At 48.7% G+C, this 21345-nt stretch overlaps 1 protein-coding gene across 1 annotated transcript in view; it reads left to right on the top strand.

The window, feature by feature from the left end:
* The first annotated feature begins 849 nt into the window (after window positions 1–849).
* The window catches only part of LOC132490650 (death-inducer obliterator 1-like), a 54469-nt gene continuing 33973 nt past the window's right edge, over window positions 850–21345 (top strand). The window contains 4 exon segments of the mRNA XM_060099047.1: window positions 850–925; window positions 2153–2339; window positions 2624–2786; window positions 4518–4764. The gene's annotated coding sequence lies outside the window, so the exon portion shown is untranslated.

The following is a 21345-nucleotide window of genomic DNA, read 5'->3' as shown; positions in this document are numbered from 1 at the left end:
GTGTGTCTGTCCCTCGGACACTGGACTCGCGCGTTTGGCCCCTTGGACATTGGGATCCGGGCGGCCCGGCCCTGCGGACACTCGACCCGGGTGGTCTGGCCCCTCAGGCACTGGACTTGGACGGCCTGGGCCCGCGCGCCGCGCCGCCAGCACCAGAACCCCGCGCCCCCAACATGCGCGCGCAGCTCGGGACGGGGCGCCGCGGCGAGGGCGGGGCGGGCGATGGGTGTGGCCCGCCCTCGGGGTGGGGCCTCCGGGCGGGGCGGTGCGGTGCGGGGTGGGGCCGGGGAGCGTCAGCCATTGCGTGCGGGCGGGCGGCGCAGGCCCGCCGCGGCCGTCCGTTTCTGCGTACCCGACCGCCCGGCCTGGCCCAGCCGGCCCGCCCGCGCGCCACACGCCTTTGGCGCAGGCATGTCGGGCTCCGGGCAGCAGGAGCCGCCGCAGGCGGGCGGGCCGGCGGGCCCCGAGGGCGCGGACGCGGCGCTCGGCGAGGCGGGGCTGAGTTTCAGGATCAGCGACCTGAGCCTTGTGGAGATGACGGAGATCGAGTACACGCAGCTGCAGCACATCCTCTACTCGCACATAGAGGCGGCGAAGGCCGCCGGCGAGCTGGAGACGCGCGTCAACTCTTGCTTCCTGGCGGCGGCGGCGCCGGGCGCAGCGGCGGGGGGCTTCGCTGCGGCCGTGGGCGCGGCGGCGGGGTCGCGCCACCCGTGTACTCGGTGCTGTGCCGCCTGCGCTGGCCGATGGTGGCTTCGCGGACGCCAACCAGTGCCTGGGCCACATCGACTTCCAGGAGCTGCGCATGATGCTGCTGAGCGAGGCGGGCGCGCCCCGCGCCGCCGAGAAGACGCCGGGCGCCGGCGCATTCCGGCCCAAGGCGCCCGACGGCGCCGGCAATTAGAACGTGGAGGGCGCGAGCGAGGTGCGGGCCAAGTCGGCGGTGCGCGTCCGCCTGGAGGACGGCTTCAACAGCATAGCAGCCGAGCCCCCGCCAGCCCCGCGCGGTGCGGATCCCCCCGAGCCTGGCATGGCGCTCAACCAGTGGGTGCATCCCCCAGGGAGCGGGCCCGGCTGGATCAGGGTGTAGACCAGGGTCCTGTGCAGAGAAACACCAGGCTGTGTGCGGGTATAGACCAGGGTCCTTGCAGAGAAGCACCATCCTGGGTGTGGGTGTAGACCAGGGTCCTCAGCAGAGGCCACCGGCCTGTATCCGGGTGGAACCAGGGGCCTCTGCAGGGAGGCACTAGCCTGGGTCCGGGTGTAGACCAGGGTCCTGTGCAGAGAAGCACCAGCCTCGGTCTGGATGTAGACCAGGGTTTTCTGCAGAGGCCAGCGGCCTCACTGCAGCTTGCATCTTAACAGGGAGCAGACCTCAGTGGGTCTGGAGGCTGAGCTGAAAGTTTGTGTGCTCTGTGCAGGCACAGCAAGCAGATATCAAGTACACAGCCTGCAGCATTACCTTTGCGGTGTGCGCTCTGCGTCTGCATGTGGAAGAGAGATGAGTTGAGATAAGTGCACACATGTTCCTGAGGAAGAAAGGTTTTGTCCCCAAATCACCCACCTAAATGTCAGGAGAGACCTCTGCTTCCCCGTCTGTTGACTCAGGTTGAGGCTGACCTGATCTTGCACAAATGCATCCCCTGGGAGGACAGACGTCATGTTGTGAGGCTTTGAGTGTAAAATGCAGCTTCATCCTTCAGCCAGACTGCCAGCCCATAAGTGATCTCGCAGCAACAACTATCGGAGAGGAGTAGTAGCCTGTCTGCTAGGGTGTCTCCTTAGCTTTCTGTCTGTCCCCACCCTGTCGTTTTCCCCATTTTGCCCATAGTCGTCAGATTTTGGAGGATGGCCAAAAAAAAACAGAGATTGGTGTCAGAAGTGTAATGGGAAGGGAGGTGTAACTAAAAGATGACACACAGCCACACCTTCCAATGTGAGGAAGAAAGTTTGAACTTGTCCCCTACAACACTAGCTGATAATTGTTTTGTAGAGATTTCCATGATGGGGGTCATTCATGGTAACAGATTCGAGTTCCTATCCAGAAAATCAAATGTTAGCCATTAGAGTGTAATAGTGATTTGTGGTGTTTCAGGAAACTTAACCTGCCACATACTCTTCATGTGTTTCTGGGTTTCTTTTGTCTTGGCAGTTTGGTAACTCTTATTCGCCATCCATCCGAATTAATGAATGTTCCACTTCATCAGCAACAAAACAAATGTAGAACATTAGTGAAAAATAAAACAACTGCTGCAACTACTGCTCTTCAATTTACATACCCTCTGTTTACTGCAAATAGTTGCTCTACTAGTGGAAATTCTAATCTTTCACAAACACAGGTAGGGAAAATGATTTGCGAAGCTTTGCTCTTTTGTGTGAAATGGATAAATTGTATTTTAGTTAGGTCCCAAGGATGTTTCTTTCTTTCATTGAGCTCGATAACTTGTTAAAATCGAGAGTATTTATGTGGTTCGGGGATATTTAAAAATCCTTCGTGCACCTAAAGTTCTTCAAGTTCATGTGAATAACTTTGACGTAACTTCTGTTAAAGTGCCTTTTATTTGTGCGTAGAGAGGAGATTGTCACCTGTTGATAACGTTCCTGTTGCTTCATTGTTTTCCAGAGTTGTAGTAACTCACGTTCTGTACTTGAAGCTACCAAGCATCAGGATATTGGATTGCCGAGAGCATTTTCTTTCTGTTATCAGAAGTAAATTGAATCCACTAAACAGACTTTGGGTAGTAGAAACAAAGCTTTGCCTGAGCAGGTTCGGATTAAAGTAGGAGGTAAGCGATAAAACAGAAACTGGCAGGTGCTTTCTCCTCCTGCCTGATGTCTCTGCACCCCCTTTTTTTTTTTGGCCACGGGTGGGGGAGGGGAGAGAGCTGGTTTATAAACCAATGAAAGGATCTCGGAAGCCTGCTTGCATCTTAGGAATCCTTCTGTCCCTCTGCCCAGTCACCTCACTTGGAACATCCTTGCGAATTTTGAACATCACGTTTATCCTTGGCCTGGAAATGTTGAGTTTAGGGGCTGCTTTTTCTTAACAGTAACCTCCTTAAACAGAAACATGATAGACTTAGGTACATTTTCGTTACTGACAGCAAATTTAGTGTTGGTTTTTTTTTTTTTTGTCTCTTATTTCATACTTCATGAGTGAGGCAGGAGTCTGAAATCCGCTCAGAGCTTTAGGGGACCATCTGCAGATGGGCAAAGGATTGAGTTGGTAACAAGAGGCCATATGGTGATAACAGAAAGTCTTAGAAAGAAAGAAACTTCTGAAGGCAAACTTTGCTTACCCCTGATGTTAACCCTCAATCCGTTTTTCCTGGAAAACATTCTTTTTCGAGTTATCCAACAATAACACAGCTTACACTCAGCTTTTCAAGAGCTGATAAAGACAGGGTAGGGATGGAGCTCTCCTTGTTTCTCCCACGCCAGTGATTAATTTTCCATTGTTCTTGTGACATTGCTCGTGAAAGTATATGTTAGCATTTGTAAGGTATAAAGGTTAAAATTAAAATAGTCCCTGTACTGACTACTCAGCTGAAGAACCAAAATATTACCAATACTTGTGAATTCCTCTCTATGCCTTTTGAAAAGTTATCACCATTCTGAAATGTGTGTTAAGTGATTCTTTCACCGTAGAGGGTTTGGCTTTGTACGGTACCTCGGGAATGCACATCACCACAGGTACTTATTAGACGCCTGCTGTACTGTGATAGAAATTTGACATATTTCTGTAGCACAGGTCAAAGCTATGACGTGATTACTCCTTTTGTGGGGGGAATCTCACTTGTAAGGTGAGGGCGTGTTTAATCCTAAACCACTTAGGTTCTGTCCTCTTCTGAGCATTGCAGTTAGAATATCAGTTGTCATCTTAGAATAATTGCATATCAAGAAAATCTTTTGGAGAAAATATTTCTAGGTTTGTTTTTTTTTCCCATTCTGAATATCAGAAAAATCAAACAACTTCTTGGTTTTTTTATTCATAGATGACAGTTAAAATGGCTCTTGATTTAAAAGGGGGACTTTTGATTGTATTGCTGTATAAGCTGCATTGATTACATAATACCTGGGGTGTTTTTTTTTTTGCGGTACGTGGGCCTCTCATTGTTGTGGCCTCTCCCGTTGCGGAACACAGGCTCCGGACGCGCAGGCTCAGTGGCCATGGCTCACGGGCCCAGCCGCTCCGCGGCATGTGGGATCTTCCGGGATCGGGGCACGAACCCGTGTCCCCTGCATCAGCAGGCGGACTCTCAGCCACTGCGCCACCAGGAAAGCCCTCTGGGGTGTTTTAATTTAGTTTATGTTCAGTTGTATAGTTTGAAACCTAGAGCCTTGTGCCGGATGTTTCTATGGAATTTTGGAGCGCTTCTTGTTTGGTTCTGTGTGCTCCTTACCCATTCATGTTTATATCTTGGATCGAAAATACCAAAAAATATATTCAGCATTCACGAGGGTAAGTTTAGAAGAACCAAACAATTAAAACACCACTTTTTCCTTCTTTTGCAAAGAAGAAGCGCTATGTAAACAAGCAAGAAATAAGAGGAGTCGCAGTAGGATACGTCAGTTGGACACAAACAGAGAACGAAGAACCCTGGGAGAGCTCCGGAATGTGGGTGAAGGCTCCACAGCAGCGCAGGGTGCTTGGCCGTCGGTGGAGTCGCCCCAGGCCGCCCTCGGGGAGCAGAGGCAGAGCGGGCCCCCACGGGGCAGGTCCCAGCGGAGGGAGAGGCACAACCGCATGGAAAGAGATAGAAGGTAATGCGTGCTGTCGGTGGTATACAGTTGTCCTAGACGCCAAGCTGATGAGAGTCAGTGCTGGTAACAGGCACCTTTTTGTAGAAAACAATGGTGCAGGCACTTCTGTGTTCAAGGGAGGGAAAGCTGGCAAGAGTCAATGGTCACCTTGCTTTGCTAGGTGGATGGGGGTAGCCAAGACCACCCCCAGGTTTGAAGATTCATTAGGAGGACTCATGGCTTTGATATATTTTGGGCAAAGAACCCAGCAAAGTCAGCAGAGGCGCATGTGGAGAGGTCTAGGGGCCCCAGGCGCCAGCTCCCCAGAACACCTCTCAGTGGAGCCACTCAGGATGCCTGTCACCCCCCAGCACTGGTGACATGTTCCCGGACAGCAAAGCTCCTTAGAGACTCGGGGCCATGGATCCTCCTGGGGGCTGGTTGTGGGGGGTATTCCCTAGGTGGTACGCGGCCAAATCCCAGACGCCCAGAAGGAAAGCTGGTGTTTAGCATAAGCCAGTGACCAATGGTGGTGGGAACCCCCCCGAAATCTAAGTTCCCAGGTGCTGGCCGGGGCCGCCTTCCTGGGAGGGAGTCCGCCTGCACACTGGGTTACTCCGTTTTGCTTGGTTCTTTTAAGGATATTGAAGAAGGAGGAAGTTACAGCTTATGTAAGTTGTTTTATCTGTGGATTTTATTTGTGCTGTTCTGTGTAGAAGCAAAACGTGGTTACTTTTTCTGTTATAGCTGGGTACGGGATGATTCCCTAACATAGAGTTAATTAACTTAGTCATTTGTTGAGTACTTTGTACCGGTTTCTGTTTTAGGCTCAGGAAATAGAGCATTGAGCAAGACAAATATTCATCTCTGAACCTACAGTGTGGAGCGGTGGAAATTTATTTCTTTAAAGGGATATATTAAAGCTAGGCATCTAGATCCCTTTCCTAAGGGTGTGTCCGCACATACACGCCAAGTGATGGGCATCACTGAACTCACCGTGAACCATAATGGGCATGGTTTATATTTATTTAATAAACATTTGCTGAGCACCTACCGTCTGAAAAAAAGCCTTATATGTACTACGTGTTGACGGTAAAAGTTTAAATTCTTGCTCTGCCATTCCCTAGTTTAACAACTTCCTACACATTCTTTACCTCTCCACCTGAGTCTCTCGTCTATAAAATAGGTATATTACCTACTGCGTAGATGGGACACAGGAAGTAAAGAAGCTGAAATGTAGTGTCTGGCCGAGTGCCTGCAGTTAGAGAGCATCTAGAGAATTCCTGCTGTTGTTGTTACCTTAGAAAGTTGCTCTAAAGTTCTGAGCGTACAGGTGGGGAAATAGAAACAAGGGCCGTATTATCTGAACGTAATACGTAAAAGTTAAAGATGGTCTAAGACTCCAGTTGTGATGTAAATCATCCCTAAAACGACCAGGTTTGGGGATATTAACCGGCTGGTAGCCTGTGGTCCTTTATGAACCGGGACACCTGGAGGATCAAAGCTGTGAATCCTAGCTTCTGTGACTTTCTTGGCACCTGGAGGGCAGGTGAGTGAAAGAATGTCCTGCCCAGAAGAAACACACACACAATTTTGCTTCCAGTTTCAGGGGGTTTGGGTCCATCCTTGGTCTAGAGACTTGGACCTGGTCCTTGCTCCTGGCCCAGGAGAAGTAAACAGGAAACTTTGCAGGGAGCGCGACTGGGCTTAGTGGGCCACTGAAGGGGGGCTGGCCGCTGTAGATGAGGCCTTAGTGAAGAGCGTCCGGGTTTTGCTGCTGGTCCTGGCTGTCGTGTAGTCGCTGCCGTTGACGGCAGCACGGGCCTGGTTAGAGAACCGAGCTGAGGTTGGCACTGTAAACGTGGAACCTTTTGCAGAAGAGCTTTCCGTATCTAGATCCTGGGGCAGCGACGGCCGAGCGCCCCAGGTCGCCTGGAGTGAAGCCCCTGGGGCTGAGTGCTAAGAGTTTGTCTTCTCCGTTTCCCTTTTCTGTGCCTATGGGCATTTCTATCTTGTGTATTTCGTAATTTCGTCCAGTTCCTTACTTTCCTTGTATATTTAGTTGCCTTTGAAAGCGATCCCTGTGTGCAGTTTGTGCTGATTGGATCATTTCTGGTTATTTATAGTGTGGTTGCTCTTTACCATTATTTTTTAGCGATAGACTTGGTTTATTGTAAAAAAATAAAGCTTTTCTATTTAAAACAATGATTTAATTGTGTACCTAATGGTGGTAAACTCTTATTTATATGATTCCTTCAAATATGATGAAGGTGTTTACAGCAATAAAAAAACTTAACTGTCACAATCTCTACGCAAAGGTAAAATAGGTTAAAAACTTCCGGACATTAATTTTTATGTGTCTTAGGCTTCCTGAATATTTGTGAAATTTAGTTACATTGAAGTTGTAGATTGTTTCTGGGTCGGATTACAAGACCCATCAGGAAACAGGCTGAAGTGACGTGTGACGTCAGTAGCAATTTGGGGGGGAATTAGAATGTAGGTAGCTTAAACCCTTGTGTCCTTCCTGTTTCCTCAGTGACTTTCCCCCTCTTCCTTGCATGAACATTTTGAAAGATGTGGTACACAAAAGTCTTCCGTGATTTTCCTAAATTATTTCAGTACACATGTCATCCCACAGGTCTGTTCCGACTCTAACCAGGCTTGTATCCCAGACACTGGGGGCACCTTGAATAAGACAGAGACCCCGTGGGCTGGAGGAAAGCGGCTGAGAGGTCGAGGGTGAATGGACCACCTCCATCCCGGTGTGGGGTCTGGTTGACATGCTGCAAAGATGGCTCTCCCTGCTGTGCAGCAGGGAGACTGGACTCCAGGAGGAGAGGTTTGGGGTGGGCAGGAGTGGAGACACAGACCCTGGTCAGAGGCCGCAGCCGCTCTGCTGTGACTGGCCAGGGCCCGCGGTGCTGGATGTAGGGCTGCTGGGCAGAGGAAGTGGGGATCACGGTGGGGCGTCTGGCTGGAGCAGGTGGGCGGGTGGCGCCGTTTCCTGAGATGGGAAGACGTGTGGACGAGCAGGATGGGGTGGGGCGGAATCCACGTTCTGTGTCCCACGGGCTAGGTTTTCAGTGCCCAGGAGGCATCAGGTGGAGAAGTTGAGAATGAGTAAACGAGTCTGCAAGCAGGTGGTTCGCTTTGTTTTATTTTTCTAGTGAGCACAGAGTTCACTGAACACCTGCCCTCCCCTCACCTAGTCTGAGCCGTCAACATTTACCGTGTTTAACACACACGTGCACGCGCACAGCACAATTTCAAAGACAATGACAGATGTCATGACCCGTCACCTCTAAATATTTACGCCTGCGTCGCCCACGTAACGCCAGTGCCGTTTTCACACCTCACAAGGTCGATAGTCATTGTCTTATACCATCTACTACCCAGTCTGTATTCCCATGTCCCCCAGATGTTCTAAAGGTGACTTTTATGGCTGCGTGTTTTTCCAAACCAGCACCCAGCCATGCTCCTGTGTTGCCTTCAGTGACGTTTTTCTGTCTCTAAGCTATAGCAGGCCTTCCTACCCCACAGTTTGTATTACGGCACTGAGATTTTGAAGAGATCGGGCCAGACAGGTGCCTGTAGAACCCTGGATTTAGATGATTCGTTGTATTTATTTATGGTAATTAAAAATTTTTATATAATTTTAAACTTGCAGGAAAATTCCAAGATGAGTGCTAAGAGCTCCTTGTGTGCCCACCCAGGTTTACCCAGAACCCCCAGTTGTTCACATTTTGCCCCATTTGTTCTGTCTCTCGCAGTCTCAACCATTTGATGGTAACCTGTGGGCACCATGCCCCTTGATATCCAAACACTTCAGTGTTTGATTTTAAAGAATATTACATTATCTTACATAACCAGAATACAATGGCCCAAATCAGGACACTTAACATTGCTGTAATACTCTTATCTAATTCAAATTTTGCCTCGTGTCCCAATAACACCCTCTACACCATTTTCCCCCGTCCAGCCCCAATCCAGGATCACTGGTGACACAGTTGTTGTGAGGTGACATTTTGGGTTCATGACCTTGAACCCTAGCCAGGCTCTGGGGCTGTGGGGCAGTCTCTCACTCTGTGCTCCCCTCTCCTCTGTCATGTCACCATCACAGTGATTGGGCAGGAAAGTGGCGCTGCCCCCCTGCTTTGTCTTCCCTCCTCCACCTGAAGATGGGCTGGGGGCCGCCCCGCACCCACTTGTCCTTGCGCACCATCCCCAGTTATCAGGTGTAGCTGTACTATTACTTCTCCCTTTCCTGTGCAGTAGGAATTCTGTCCTTTTTATTTTAAATTTATTTTATTGAAGTATAGTTGATTTACAATGTTGTGTTAATTTCTGCTGTAGAGTCAAGTGACTCAGGTGTATATATATAGGTATATACACATATATATACACACACGTATGTGTATATATATATATATATATATATATATACATATACATATATATATATATACATATATATATATATACACATACATACATTCTTTTTCATATTCTTTTCCATTATGGTTTATCACAGGATACTGAATATAGTTCCCTGTGCTATACCGGGAACTGTAACCCTATATAGGGTTAGGACCTTGTTTATCCATCCTATATGTAATAGTTTGCATCTGCTAACCCCAAGCTCCCACTCCATCAATCCCCCACCCCCACCCCCTTGACAACCACCAGTCTGTTCTCTATGTCTGTGAGTCTGTTTCTGTTTTGCAGATAAGACTGTTCTTTAGAAGAACAGCATTTTATCTATTCCTCCCATTTATTTATCACATTGTGATCAGTGAAGATGGCAGTTTTTAAAATCTTGTTGAGACTTCCATTGTGACCTCTTATGTGGTCAATTTTTTTAAATTCTGTGTTTACTTGGAAAGGATGTGCATTCTCTGTTTGGCGAATTGTGTATGTTTATTAGGTTGAGGTTACGAATTGTGATTCAGGCCTTTCCTGTCCTCTCTTGTCTGTCAGACCTGTGGTTCTGAGAGCCCCCGTGGCATCTCCCGCCGTGACTGGCCTTGTCCCATCTCTGTGGGGCTCTCAGCGTGGCTGAGTGTCGGGGGCACACCCTCCCACCTGGGCCCCGAAGTTTGTCACCCCTCTTGGTTTCATTAACCCTTTTCCTTTAAGTCTCTCGTCTCTCTGTACAGATGACACCAGTTTTCTTCCTCTTCCTGACTTCCTGGTATAATTTCTTGACATGTAATTGGAACAGTCTTTCTTTTTCCTACGAAAAATAGTTTTTGTTATTGACCTTCTCCTATTTACAAATTTAATGTGAATATCCAACTTTGACCAGAGGTCATCTCCGGGTGTCTGATGAGTTGTAAAAATCCCTTCAAACTCAGCTATTTCACTTAAGTTTCATTGAAATAGACGCTACTTGAGAGAGCAGAGTAACAATTACTAGCTTCCCTTTGAGGCAGTCAAGGGCGGGAGGTGTCCACTTGTCTCCCTCTTTCACGGTCACCCCAAGTTCCCATGAACTGAGTCCCAGGGACCTCGTGAGAGTCTAGACTGAGCTACACCTTAACCCCACTGCTGGCAGAAGTATTCAAAATAAAGACGGGTGCCCAGGGCTATCCACCTCATTTTATGACGATTGTTTAGAAAATCTCTTGAAGTACTTTCTTACATCTGAGAGATGATTCTTGTCTTCCTTCGGACTTCTATTTAGGTATTCTCAAAGGTAAATTCTACCTTCTGAAATATAGGCAAATATTGTATAGTTGGGCTTTGGGTGTCAGAATATAGAAACCAATATATCAAACCATGGTTCATCTTACATTGCATTAAGACCCGTTGAAAATCTTTTAAATTTGGGGAAGGAAATTAGAATGTATTTATGTGCAGATATAGCTTCTGAGCATAGACAGTTGTTGCAAATGGCAGATGGCCTTGGTTGGGATGCCACTTAGCGTGTGGACAGGTGGAGTGCTCCAGCCGTTCCAGATGACTCAGAAGTCAGCGCAGTGGCAGCAGAGAGAGCGCTTATACTTCCCTTCCTGGACACAAATTAAATATAAACCTATTGTAGTCCAGCAACAAAGAGGCAGCACAATTCAAAAATGGGTAAAGGACTTGAATAGACTTTTCTCCACAGAAGATAAGCACATGGCCAATAAGCACATGAAAAGATGCTCAACATCACCAATGATCAGGGAAATGCAAATCAAAAGCACTTTAATGGATGTGAGATAGCAGTTCACACCCATTGGCTGTGGCTCTTAGAAAAGAAAATAACAAGTGTTGGTGAGGATGTGGAGAAATTGCAGCCCTCGGGATTGCTGGTGGGAATGTAAAATGGTGCAGCTGGTGGGTCCTCAGAAAGTGAAACACAGAATTACCATATGATCCAAAAGAATAGGAATTACCCAGAAGAATAGAAAGCAGGGACTGAAACAGATATTTGTATACCAGTGTTCGTAGCCGCTTTATTCATAGTCACCAAAAGGTGGAAACAATCCAAGTGGTGGAAACAATCCAATCAACAGACGAATGGATAAGCAGAATGTCTGTACAGCCAATGGATTACTATTCAGCCATGAAAAGGAATGAAGTTCTGACACATGCCTCACAATATAGATGGACCTCCAAAACAGGCTGCTGACCGGGAAAAGGCAGACACAAAAAGACAAATACTGTTTGATTCCACTTACATGAAGTACCTAGAGTCATCAGATTCATAACGTCAAAAAATGGAATGAGGGGGGCCAGAGACTGGGGGAGGCAGATGGATGGAGGGAACATGTTTCACAGGGACAGAGTTTGAGTTTGGGGAGATGAGAAAGTGCTGCAAATAGATAACGGTGATGTTTACACAACATTGTGAATGTACTTAAGCCACTGAATTGTACACTTCCAAATGGTAAAAAATGGCAAATTTTATGTTATATATATTTTACCGCAATAAAAACATATAAACTTAGACTTAATTGTGTAGGAATGCTGTGCTTAAAAACAAAAACTTACAGAAATGTATACATGCACAAAAACGGAGAGGCTAGAATAATGAACTCCCGTGTGCAATAACTCAGCTTCAGGCATAACTATGTTTCACCTATACATCGCCATCCTCCCACCGTCACTGAGTTCTTTTAAAGCATTTCCAGATGTCATATCATTTTGATTCACAAATGTATCTCTAAAAAGAAAAGGGCTGTTTAAAAGCACAATCAGGTCATCATCATCCTCCTTAATCTCCATCCCTGTCCAGATTTCTCTGATTGGCTCACAAGTGTCTTTTTACTGTTGACTTACTCAAATCAGTATCCAAACACTGCATTTGGTTCATAGCTCTTAAATACCTTTTAATCTGTTATGGCTCCCCTTTCCTATTTTCCTTGCTGTTTGTTTATTGATGAGGCTGAATGGTACTGAACCAGATGTGGGTCCACTTGCCTGCACACAGTAAAGCCAATTTGCTGTCACCAGTTGCGGTGAAAAAAAGTTCAGCGTTTCTTGCAGCTGCCAAACAAGCAGTGTGGGCAGCTATTGCTCAAAAGACCTGAAGTTCTTGTTTGGCACCCGCAATAAAAGCTGCACTTTCTTTCACTGCAAGCCAGTGTCAGTAGATTGGCCTTACTGTGCGTGGGTGAGTGGACCCAAATTTGGGTGAGTGGACCCATCATCTCGGCCCCCCCGCGTGCCTGCATGCCTTGCTTTCAGCCGCCCTTTGAGCCAAATTCCCAAAGGAAGACAGGCACAAACTCACCTCCCACCCAACACGACGCCCGCCTCGCCACTGTCCTCGCCCCCAGGAGAGGGGACTGGACCTCCCGTCACTTCTGGGCGGGCTTCCCGGTCCTGCAGACCATGGGAATAAGGCCGGCCATTCCCGTCATATCCAACGCGACCAGGGACGCGCAAGGAGGAGAAAACAAAAGCGTGCGGTGGATAAACACGCAGGCACGTTTCCATCAGAGGCAGGACGAGGCGCGGCTGTCACAGCCGTCACTCCTGGTGGCAGCCGCTGCGCTGGTACCGACAACGACCCTCCTCCATGAACCCGTCCACGCTCCCTGGGCCCCCGAGCAGCTGCTGGGAGTCCGTGGCCTGGTGGGTGACCCAAACCTTTGCTTCTGCTGGGTCTGAGGCTCAGCCGTCGGGCCCGAGGGCATCGCTGTGGCAGTCCACAGGCCTGGAGGACGAAGAGGACCTGGGTTCTCCGGCTCCTCACCCTGGACAGTCGGGCCCTGCCACCCCTGCTTTGGGCCTGAAGAGTCCCAAGTGGCCAGGCCACAGCCTCCCGCGACGGCGCCAGGAAGCCTCACTGCGTCCCCGCGAGGAAGCTCTCTTCCCCCTCGGGACTGAGCCCTCTAGATCCGAGAGTCACAGAACAGGAAACACAGATTCTGCGGGGCATCAGGAGAGGTAATAGATAGAGGGGCCACCCCATTCGCACCCCTTGATTCAAGATCCAGCAATCCAGATCGCAGAGCTGGGTTCTAACTGGGCCGTTGGGCCAACCCCAAAGAAATGTTCCATGATTTCCCCAGAGCTACGTAGTCCCTGCCTTCATGTTTCCAAGAAAGGTGCTTTAGCCCTGGATTTTTTTTCCAACATCTTTATTGGAGTATAGTTGCTTAAAATGGTTTGTTAGTTTCTCTTTTATAACAAAGTGAATCAGCTATCCACATGCACATATCCCCATATCTTAGTCATGGATTTTAAGGAAATAAGATCTGTGACCTTTAGAACGATTTCTTGTTGTATTCAACAAACATTTATTGCATCCTGTGTGCCAAGCACCCTGGTTGTAGCAGGGACCAGAAGGGTGGCCTTCCCAGCCCTGGAGACGTGTGTAATGGGGTCCTGTGAGGGTCGGCAGCCATGTCCCTGGAGCCTGGGGCCCCTTGTTGGCACTTGAGGGTGGCGTGTATTGACCATACACGTCTCCACGTCTAGTCCTCTGCTCTCCCATCTTAACACGGCAGAGACGTCTCAGGGGTCGCCTGGGGAGGCCCAGCCCCAACCCTGTTGTGAAGCGTTCTGCCTAATGCATTTCCTGAGCACCTTCTGTTTCCTAGCTGCCCGTGTTCTTGCAGACTTAGGTTAGCAGTGAGTTTAGGAATAAGGTGTATCTTTAATTTCCTTCTGATTTTCCACCGAGAACTGTCTTGTATTAGTATTCGATTAAATTCAGGCTGTTCCAGGCGAAGCGAGTTATGCTCTGATAAGAAAGGGCAGAATTAAAAGTTGGGCCGTGGGCCCCTCCCCTGATTGTCTGCTGTTACCGGGGGTCACCATTTCTTTCTGGCGAGCAGTGCCCCTCCCAGCATGTATGCGTGTGTGAGCATCACCATGGCTTGTGGAGGAAATGCGTCACTGGAACCTGGACACGGGGCGACGCCCAGTGCTTCAGGTGGCCCTTCGTGTGGGTGGGGTTTATCTTCTTGGTGAGGCGGGGAGGGTTTGGAGTGGGGACTCGGCTCCCGTTTTCTTCTTGGCGGTGGAGTTGTGGGTCCTGCTGTTGACACTGGAAGTCTCTCCGTGACTGAGCACAGGGTGCCTTATTGGCGCGGAGCCCCTTCCCTGGCAGCCCGCGGACTGGGTCTTTTTTGTGTGTGTTTTCCAGATGTTCCAGGTACTGATTGTTTTTTATTTCTGTTAACATGACGTGTTTTACCTTTTTTATCCACGTGTTGCAAGCTACCAAGTGATTTCCATTTGGCTCTTACAGAGCGAAGATTGAATGTTTACAGGTCAGTTCACTGTTGTCCTTGGGTCCCTGCAGTTGGCACTGTGTCCAGTAGAGGCCTGATTTCTCATACAACTGGTGGCTTCGGGAAGTCCTTTAAGAAAAACTTTCCTTAAAGAGTCCCTTTTGCATTTCTTCTTACTTAAATGGTGGCGTCAGGTACAGTGGAAACCTAATGTTACTCTCTTTAAGGCCAGCATCAAATGATGTGTGTTAATTCCACTGCAAAGGCTGTGTGACTAAAAGCTAATGGACATGTACTATTTGGGAAGGAGGAGGCCTAACGGTCTACATTGAGCTCCGTTGATCTTAAGCGCCCACGCTTCCTGGAGTCTCTCGCTTAGGCCTTTTTTTTTTTTTAATTCCAAACGCTAATTTATCCCCCTGCCCGAGCATGCGGGCCGTGGGATACACTTTGTTTTCTACGTCTGAGTCTATTTCTGTTTTGTAATAAGTAAGTTTATTTATGTCAAGTTTTTTAGATTCCACATATAAGTGATATATATTCGTCTTTCTCTGATTTCATTTAGTATAATAATCTCTGGGTCCATGTATGTTGCTGCAAATGGCATTTCATTATAGCTGAGTAATGTTTTGATGTATACATTAACCACATCTTCTTTATCCATTGCATCCATCAGTGGACATTTAGGTTGATACATGCCCAGGACTGGGATTGCTGGATCATACAGCAACTCTAGTTTTTAAAGGAACCTCCATACTGTTCTCTTCATTTTATTTTTTTGAGTAGTGTAGTTGACCCTTGAACAACATGGGTTTGAACGGTCCGGGTGCACTTACACAGGGACTTTTTCCAGTAGTACATAGTACGGTACTGCACAGTCTGCTGTATACGGAGGCCAAGTATAAGTTATACACGGGAAATGGATGGGAGTCCAGTTCCTGCATTGTTGAAAGGTCACCTCTAATTTTGAGGGTAAGTTGTTGCGTGAAGTTGAATAGATAATTGTACGCATTTTAATAAGAATTGTTGTAGCCGTGATTGTACAACCTACTTAGTCAGTGTGATTATCTTGTTTGGAATTTGTGAAGCAGAAGTTTCTGTCTTGAGTGTCAAACTTAGGTGCTATGGTTTTGTTTTCCATATGCTGATAGAGACACTCAAGAGGTATTTAATACACCTTTACTACAGGAAGGGAAATGAGGTTCTCCCCCAATGTAAAGAGAGCTGTACTGTGTATGGGTTGCAAAGGTAAGTTTATAGAGAGAGAAAATTAGGATATAAAGAAAGGATATAAAATATGAAAGGATATAAAGAAAGCAGAAACCCCAGAAATGGCACCATTTGGAAGCCCAGTTACAGCTGTGGATGTGTTTGTGAACTTGGTTGGGGCAGGGTGGGGGTGGGGGTCAAGATGTGCTGGGAACTGTTACCTGCTGGCTTCGCTCAAGGGTGTGGGGCTCTTTCCATGGCAGGGGCTGTGGAGTTCATCATCCTTTAATTACAGTCTTAAAGTATTGCATCATACGGCTGTTTCTCGGTTTTTCTCAAACTGGTCTCCTGGTGATGGACACTGGTTTGTGTCCCTTAGTTTAAAAAAAAAAAGGCATGCTGGGAGCCCCCTTACAAATGACACAGGTTATTTATCATATTCTGACTGGCACTTGACACGATGGAGTTTCACAGTTGTCCCCATTTCCCTGGGCAGCACAGCTAGCTGTTAGGTTTGCAGTTGGGGTTGAAGGCAGGGACACCCTGGTGTGAAGCCTGCCTTCTTCCGTGGTGCTGCCCCTTGAGCCTCCCAGCCCCCTCTCTGCTTATCAGAGGACTTAGCCTACTTGTTAGTGTGTGGGTGTGGTCATGCTGTGGTCAGCGGAGGAGGACACTGGGGGCTGCCTTGGTCAGGACTTGGCATGCTGAGCCGGCACAAGGAGTGGTCCCCCTGAAATGCCCCCAGTGCCCCATGGAGACAGGGCTAGCCATTGACTCTTTAGGTTTGTTAGATTGTAATTTAAACAGTATTTGTGTTTTTAGTAGTAAGGTGGCTTTCTTCTGCACTTTGGCGACCCGGGCAGTGGTGGCAGGAGTCGGAGAAGTTGCCTCAAGTTGAGCTCTGCGTGGATCTGTAAAATCCTGTTTTTATTTAATAACTGCTTTATTTAAGCTTGGACCTTCCCCACTTGCCCCTCAAAGGTAGACATTGGCCTCTTCTAATCTCAGAGAAAGAAAGGAAGATTCCGGCTCAAGTATACAGTTGAATTCTTGACGTTTGCGTTTCCAAGGTCTCCAAGCATTCCTTTTGCCCCTTGGCCTGTGGCATGAGGTGCAGCTCCACTCATGAAGCACGTACTTGTGAGAAGCAGCAGGCCTTCGGTTTCTCCTCCAGCCATTTTCTCTTTGGACTCGGGTGGCCGTCCCTCTGAATGCCGCCGTTTCATAACCGGTGCCTCTCAGCCATCCGAGGAGAGGTGGGGAGGGTCTGGGAGCGCAGCCTCCTGGAGCGTCACTGTCCCGGCCCTGCAGGCTCACTGGCCCATCAAGAGCAGCCCTTTGAAGTAGCCAGTCGTGTCAGGTCTGTGCCGTTGGCCACACTCAGACTGACCCCTTTACACCTAAAATTAACAAGGACCCCAGAGGGCTTTTGTTTATGTTGTGTCCATGGATATTTTCCATATTTGGCATTAAAAATGAGACATTTAAATGTACTTAAAAAGAATAACGTAAATAACACTTTATGGCAACTATGTTCCAAAAGAAAAACAATTTAATGAGAAAGGTAGTGTTGTCCTAGGGCTTTGCAGGTCTCCTGAACGTCTGGCTTAAGCGACAGTAGCCGGATTCTCTTGTCTCCTTCGTCCTGTCTCTGTCATTTGGCTTCTGAGAAACCACCACGTCTGTGCCCTTAGTGTTGTGCAAATAGTTGGACCTTGGGGGGGCCCTCCTGAAAGGCCCGGGGGCCACACTTTGAGAACCTCTGCTGTAGGTCACGGTTAGAAATGCTCTTGTTGTTGAGAAATGGGAATTTGAAAAGGCAGTTGACTCTGAACTTTAACACCTGGGGAAATGGGTTACTTTTAAGAAGACAGGCAATGTTTTCAGGGGGCCCTCCACCACGTTCTCGCTCTTTGGGAAAAGCGTGGACTATCTGGCTAGTTTGTGGTCCCCAGTGAAGAGGGTTCAGTGCAGACGTCCCCCTCAAAGTGGACCGGCGGGAACCAGAGCCCCAGAGTACAGCCGGGGTGCGCTGTGGGTGAGGAGGCCCCAGGGGTCTTTGGGCCTGAGGGAACGGTGGCATTTTGCCTTTATCGTAGGCTGTCCTCACCCACAGCCTCTCACCGGATCCTTACCAACAGCTCTTGCCGCAGTGAGACACGGTGCACCAGGCCTGCACTGGGTGCTACGGGTGACACGGGGATCTGGAGCAGTGCCCCCGTGGGTGCTGGAAGGGAGTAGCTAGCCCGGGTGCACTCGGGGCCCAGACAGACCACTGCGGATATGAAAGCGATAGGGTGGGTGGTTAGGGGGGCGGAGCTGGAGGATCAGGGTCCCTAGGAAGCAACCCCTGAGGTGCCCAGCAGGGTTGACTGTCCTGGGGAGCGACTTACTGTGCCCAGGTCCCGTCTGTGACCCTCCCCCCCCACCTCACAGTCACACCCTCTGTCTTGGTTGGGGAAGGATGGGGGAGGCTCCCGTTTGGGGGCCCATCCCAGTGTTGTCCTGGGCATTTAGCCAGACCTGCCCCATCTTGCAGACTCGGTGAGGACAGGAGCCTGTGCAGTTCAGAGGGTCCCTAAGACCCTGGCGGGGGCCTTGTCTTACAAGCACCAACCCCCAGGGTGTAGGATTCAGAGAGTCCCTTGCCAGTGTTTGAAGCCATGTCTTCTTGTTCCTTGAGAGACAAGAGGGAGCTGCCTCAGTGCACTCGGGCTGCCGTGGCAAGGACCACAGGCTAGGAGCTTTGACACAGTGGACTTGATTTCTTGCAGCTCTGAAGGCGGGAGGCCCGAGGTCAAGATGCCGGGGCAGTTGGGTCCCGGTGGCAGGGCCAGGTGGGCTCTGGGGCCTCTTTTCCAGGGCAGATATCCCATTCAGGAGGGCTCCGGGGGCACAAACGTGCAGACCCCAGCAGGAGTCCATCCAAGGTAGCAAGCGGTTCCGTAGAGGACAGGGAAAGCCTCGTTGCCTCCACCTTACCCTGGACGCATTCAGGTGGCTCTGCTGGTTGTTCCTGAAGCGCTTTTGGAGAGCTGCCCACCGAGGTCACAAGCCTGTGTTTTCACTAGGAAGTGGATAGAGAGAAACCAGAGTGCCCGCTGCCCGCCCGCCAAGGGGGAGCTGGGGTCCCGGCCTCACCAGAGCTTTGCCGAGGCACCAGTCGTGGCGAGCTTTTCAGCAACAAGTTTGACTTTTTGTCTGCACAGACCTGTGAGGCAAAACCACCTAAGAAGTTTTGAACAGCAGGTGGTTCCTAGATTTCTCTCTGTAGTTACCGCTTGAGAAGCTTATCGTGCTGTGGGTCCTTTTGCTTCAGTGGAATTTGAATGACAGTGTTATTTGGCAAGCAGCAGACTTTGGATTGGCCACGTAAAGGACTGCAGTGCCACTAGGGCAGTCGAGTCAGGATGAGCGTGGGGTCGCTGAGGGGGACCGCTGCCAGGGCGGCAGGATGTCGCATGTCCTCTCAAATTCCTGGGCGTGGCCTCGTTAGTGACTGTCCCATTAATAAAAATGGAATTGTGCAAGAGGCTTGTGAAATTGTGAAAGCTTGCTGTTTTCAGTACTTCATAGAACTTTCAGCACCTTCTCAATCCCTCCTCATCCCCAGCAAAGGATTCGTCCTGAGACGGAAGACTCTTAACGTGAAATATCAGTAACTGTGAACTTTGGCCCAGCCTGTTAGAACCATAAGTTGAGTTAGCAGAGTCCGAAATCATGAGGTAACGTTGTAGCATTGGATATAATTTGTGACCGAAATAATGAGGTTCTGTTGTAGCACTGGATATAATTTGCGACCCGCAGGTTAGAATTGTTTCAAAATTAAAATTGTTAGCTTTGAATGTTGTTTCGGGGTGTGAGATTCGGAGGACCACCTTGTTTTACCGCTAGGTGGGCAGGGCAGGTGCACGCTTGTGTGTTATGTTTTTGAGAAGCCGCAACTGTTTTCTCGTGTTTGTTGTGCTGTGAAAACAGGAGCTTCATTGTGGTTCTATATTACATTTTAAAGTATCTCAGAGAAATGAGTCTCCAGTCCATAGAACTAAGCATCTTCAGATGGGTAAGATGCGGTTACTTACCTGTGGCGAGCTTTGTAGTAGTGGAGCCTTCAGATTTACGTGCTTGTAGAGTCGGGCAGCACCCACGTTGTTTGTTTGGGGAGCGTATTTTGGGTTTTGCTCGAAAGAAAATCACTTCTGGCAGCTTAACGTTTTCCAAGGGTTGTATAGTCTGAAGGGAAAACAAAGTGGGGCTTTAGAACAGTTTTGTGGAAGCAAATGTTTCCTCTCCTCTGACACTGGAGTGCGGATTCGTGTGAGTGCTTGGCGTGTATCCAGAATGTTCTTGAGCTACCGGAAATGGTGTGTTTTGAAACCCTTTGGAGGCTAAGAGCTCAGAAGCCCTGTCCAGGGTCACAGTCGGCCTCGTGAGCCAGCCCTGCCGGGTCGGCGTTCGCACTGCTGGCGCAGAGGTTCCTGGTAGTGCCCCTGAGGGGCCAGAGGCGCCCGCAGCCAGGGGCCGCAGAGCAGTGCCGATGGACTGCATTTTTCAGGTGGTGTGTGTCAGGCGTTCTCTCGAAGATGCACAGTGTGAGACTCGAGGAAATCAACTGACTATATTTGTTACTGATGACAAAATTCCGGTGTTAAAGGAAAATTAGCATTTGGAAAAGCTTTTATCTGCCACCCTGAGCTTGATGGCTTCCCAGTAACGAAAGACATTTCAGGAGATGGGCGCTCACGTTAAGAGATGCGTCTCATGTCGTCTAATGAAATGTGCCAGCGTGTGGACTCTGCATGTGTCCAACTGGCCACCGTGCACATAGGCAAAAGATGTTTTCAGAGTGCGTTACGACGCAGGAAGGTGCGGAGCATTCATGGCTGTGTCACAAGTGGTTTTCGTGGAACTGCGGCCCGTCGAGGTTTGATGTGGTTATCAGGGAACATCCACAATTCTGAAAGCCTTTCTCAGGTTTAATTTTGGAAATACATATCCCACATGAGCAACCGCTCTTTGGGGTCCTCAGGTTTTAAGGGTATAAAGGGACCTTGACAGCAAAACGCTGGAGAGCTGCCTGGGAGGTGGTGGGCTGCTTCCTGCCCTTGGGTGGCCTGGGGGAACCTTAGGTTTCGTGTTGGTATTCCTAGGTCTGCTTAGGAAGTGGAGCCGTTTTCAGCTGAGAGGACATTTGCACTTAGAAATGTAAAGATATAAAACTATCTCAGTGCATCATGTTCGCCTCCAGGTTTTCTTTTTCCCAGTTTCAGGGATGACCGCCCACCGTTCTTTTCCTCTGGGGAAAAGTTGTTACTAGTACGGTGTGACCACCGTTTGGTGACCTGCTGTTGTGTGTGGACCCACATTTTAAGTTGTGTTAGGAACAGAACACAATTCTTCTCTTTTAACTTTTGCCTTGATCACAGGGGTTTGTTTTTGTTTCGTGACGTGAAATTTTCCCTTAGAATTTCTGGGAAGAAATTATGAAAGCGATCTTGCAAATGTAAAATCAAAAAAAAGAACCAAAACGAACCAGATGATCTAAAATGATATGATCTGTTCTGAATAAAGTACTTCATTCCACTTAACAGAAATAGCTGGATTTTCCTTTTCTGACGATTCAGAAGTCAAATCCAGAGGCATGGGTTTTTTCTTGGGTGGGTGGTTCAGATCAACACAAACCTTAAAAACGTTTTATTTCCTGAGACCATCGTAATTTCTC

This window comes from Mesoplodon densirostris, chromosome 5 (genome assembly GCF_025265405.1).
Source record: "Mesoplodon densirostris isolate mMesDen1 chromosome 5, mMesDen1 primary haplotype, whole genome shotgun sequence".
Lineage (NCBI taxonomy): Eukaryota > Metazoa > Chordata > Mammalia > Artiodactyla > Ziphiidae > Mesoplodon > Mesoplodon densirostris.
The sequence above is the reverse complement of the archived record's forward strand: the minus strand, read 5'-3'. Positions and strand labels throughout refer to the sequence as shown.